The sequence below is a fragment of the Schistocerca nitens genome, chromosome 4 (genome assembly GCF_023898315.1).
Source record: "Schistocerca nitens isolate TAMUIC-IGC-003100 chromosome 4, iqSchNite1.1, whole genome shotgun sequence".
Lineage (NCBI taxonomy): Eukaryota > Metazoa > Arthropoda > Insecta > Orthoptera > Acrididae > Schistocerca > Schistocerca nitens.
The window spans coordinates 860263530-860267588 of record NC_064617.1 but is presented as its reverse complement, the minus strand read 5'-3'; the positions used below and the strand labels follow the sequence as shown (position 1 = coordinate 860267588).

The 4059-nt window shown below is 42.3% G+C and overlaps 1 pseudogene; it reads left to right on the top strand.

Annotated features, from left to right (window-relative positions):
• The first annotated feature begins 563 nt into the window (after nucleotides 1–563).
• On the top strand, nucleotides 564–680 carry LOC126253882 (5S ribosomal RNA; annotated as a pseudogene).
• Nucleotides 681–4059: the final 3379 nt, after the last annotated feature.

Here is a 4059-nt window from a genome sequence, read left to right as displayed (position 1 = left end):
CAACTTGTGTGAACGGTATATGCGGGAAGTACGACGTTTATGTAGGACGTATGCCAGCAATCGTCATTCCAAGTGGATGGAGTACGTGAGCGCGTTTGAGGACGTACTCAACAGCGTAAAAAGTAAGGCTATGGGGTACTCACCTTTGGAAGTCATGACCGGGGTGCAACCAAAGTTCCTACTCACAGAAACGGTAGAATTCCCGCCGTGAAAAACTGAATCAGCATGAAAAATTTAGCCACTGAAAGGATAAGGTGACACGATGGACGATACAAACCGAAGAAGTACAAAGTGGGGGACAAAGTGCTTGTACTCACCAAAGAGCGTTCCAGCGAAGTGGACTGGGAGATTAAGAAAGTATTCGAGTTATACTATGGACCATTTGCTGTGGCAGAGTGCCCTCATCCAAATGCGTACCGTTTAAAATATCCTGCCTCAGGTAAACGTTTGGGTCCAAGAAACGTGACGGAATTGAGGTTGTATATAGAGAAAGGGCACAAGTGAAAAGCTGTTCTAATATGCAATTAGTGGTATTAATTTTGGAGGGATGTTTTATATGTTTTGGCAACGGCCTTGCCACAGTGGATACACCGGTTCCCGTGAGATCACCGAAGTTAAGCGCTGTTGGGCGTGGCTGGCGCTTGGATGGGTGACCATCCCGCCGCCATGCGCTGTTGCCATTTTTCGGGGTGCACTCAGCCTCGTGATGCCAATTGAGGAGCTACTCGACCGAATAGTAGCGACTTCGGTTCAGGATGCCATCATTACGACCGGGAGAGCGGTGCGCTGACCCCACGCCCCTCCTATCCGCATCCTCCTCGGAGGATGACACGGCGGTCGGATGGTCCCGGTAGGCCATTCCTGGCCTGACGACGGAGTCTGTTTTTTTTTCTGTTTTATATGTTTTACTTGCGGATTTGTTAGTTTATTGAGGCACTGTAGGTGTGCAAGAGGAGGGAAATGTAGGCCCTGAAGGTGCGTGGAGGTCAGTGACACCGTGGATTTAAGTAAAATATGTATTGGTTTATGTTTTGTATAAGAGTGTGGCAAAGAATTTAGCGGTCAATTTGGAGGGTATTAAAATTGTAATTGTATGTGCAGGCAAATTTGGAACGTGGAGGTAGGAAGGATTTATTTACGTCAATTAAATAGAACTTGTTGGAATTTGAGATTACTGTGATACAGTCGTTTGCTTTGTGACTTTGTTCCTAAAGTATCATGTCCGCTGGAGGTAATCTTTAGCGAAGATCCTGGTTGGTTTTGGGAAATGGTTTGTTGAGGGGTTCCTACTTTTGGTTTTCGTTGTAGACAGATTTGTCACGATAAACGGTGGACCTCGGACTTCAGAGGCAGACACGACTTCTGCGAGGCACTTGGTCAAAAGACTAATGCGAGTTGATCGATACTTCGTGCGAAAATCCGAGTGAGACTGTGCAGTGCGACGGAAGAAAAATTAGTGCAGGAAGGCACCTTAGCGCTGAGTGAGTGGCACAAGAAGTGCTTACAAAATCGCACATAAGTGACCAAAAAAAATTGATTATGCTTAAACGAAATGCAGGCTTTTAATTAATATGCCGTTTCGTTCATAATTTGTGTTAGTTTATTTCGAAATTCATACTGCTACCACACCACTACAAAAACTTTGTAAACACTATTGGCCTGGTGTTTTAATCGTTTAATTCTGTTCTTTGTAACGTATTTATATGTACTGGTATGAACTGAATGGCGCTACTTCTGAACATTATGCAAGCCAGAATGTTAATAAGTGGGGGTGTGTGAAGCAACGGGCGAATTGTGGCGCCCTAAAAATATTGTAAGTTGGAGTGGCCGCACGGGCAGCTCTGCCAGCCTGTGTCCGGCAGCAAACACGTGGTTGCGAACGTTAGCCGGACGAGAGGGTTAGCCCCAGCGCATGGTCCAGCCGCGTGGCTGGGAATTCCGCTATGACGGGGATGGTGCTTTGTGTCAGTGAAGGAGATGTCTATGCCGGGAGAGCCAAAGATGGTGGACTTTGTGAAACCTTAATGGCAGACATTTCACAGTTCTTATAGAAATTAATAGTAGCCAGATGAATCATGATACCTCAAAAAGAAACATGTACATTACTAGATTTTGCACGACGATTCTCATGGTGTAATCAGATTTTCAATATGTTTATTAGTTTAAAGTTTAGTATCTGACGACAAATTATACAAGTAACACCCAGCAACGAATTTCCAAAATATAAACGCTTCATCCGATTTCGTCAATCGCCGTGTCTTTAGAAAGCTATTAGTGTAAACCTATGTTGGTATGAATTACAGGCATGTAACTTAAATAGTACATGAGTTATTGTAGGTCAAAGTGGCCGATTGCTATCGATTTCATCAGGCCATAAGTACTCCACAGTTACACGAAAAAATGGTAGAAACATGATAATAAATATATTTAGTCATCTGTTTCTTTGTTTGTATCCGGTATATACTATTTATGAGGAAATTGGTAAAATATTTACTGTGTTTTAGAAAGCACAGAGACATTAGGCTCCTGGCCTACCTTTTGCTTCTTTTATTTTGATATATGTTTATTTAGTTGTTTGTGTATTTAATAATGTGTGTTAGAGCGTGTTTATGGTCCAGCCGTAGGAATATTTATTTAATTTCAAGTATTTAAATGTAGATCCAGTATTTCGAATGTGTTTCAGTATGTTTGTGAGTGCGCGTTGGTTTGTAGACAGGTTGGGAGCGCTCTAGCCAATCACAGCGGTCGTTAAGTGAAGTGACTGTATGGAAGTGGGGAGGAGCATCGTTTCCGGAGAGGACACGAGGCAGTGCTGGACGGGACGGCGCGGGACACGGGAGTGAGTGCTGGACGCGGACGGTACAGCGCGGCGCGCGCGCTGTGGGCGGAAAGACTTGGACAGTGGAGCAGTTTGCTCGTGGTCGCGGCAGATAGAAATATTTTGTAGTGCTGACTTGGGCACTTGTCAGATATCCGTGGCTTCTACAGTGAAGACGTAGCGTGCGTTTAGAAGTGAATATCCCCCTAGCTATGTTGTTTTTCATAAATAATTACGTGCAGGAGGAATCTATTGTTTCCCTGTTATTCAACTCATATTTTATTTAACTGCTGGACCATCGACACCAATAAGTGTTTTGCAGAAATATACCGCGTTCTCAAAAGTACTTCTGCTATCGTGCTCATCATTTAAAGTCGTTAAGGGTAGTACCTGCAATCTTTCATTTATAAATTCATATGTTACATTCATAATTCGTAATTACCGAGTGATAGAAACATTCGACCATTCGATTCAGGTGTGTATTCTTATCGTATACTGTAGACTCATCAGTATTAGGCCTGTAGTGCGGCAGCTACGTATCCCAGCCCCTAGACAACGAAACCAGCCAAAACGTTTAATGTTGCAACGTTGAGTAGGTGGGTGCGTAGTTATATGAAAGTCCGCAAGACACAAGTAAATATAGTAGTGTTGCAACCTGATAATTCAGATTCTTACCACTTGTAATTTTCATTCTAAAGAAAACAATTTCGTGTACTTTGTTTTGATATTGCAGGAAGTGATGTTCCTTTATTTTGTTTTGGTTGTAGTTGGAGTGTCTGAAACTACTTTGTGTGTGTATTTACACTTTTTACATTTGTGTCGCATATAGAAACAAACAAGGATATATAATTCCCCCACCCAAATTAATAAATAAATGAATAAAAAAAGACATGCACACACACATTCACAGCACTAGTAGGACTAGCAGACGTTTCCACAACCGCCAAAACGAAGCAAAAGAATATCGCATCCTGTAATACCAAAACAAGCTAACTAACATGAAATATTGAGACGACAGTGGACCTACAAACACAAAAACGTAAATATATTTCGTGTCAGTAAAGTGCTTTGTGCAAAAAACTAACACAATGTGTAGGATAAGGTTACGAATGAAGCGAGATAGAATAAAACGGCGATGAATGATAATAAGTCAGTGCTATTTTTGGTACTGTTAGCACTGTTTCTTCACCGACTGTAGTCTTTTGATTCCATAAGATCTGAATATCGAAGTAGTGGATCGG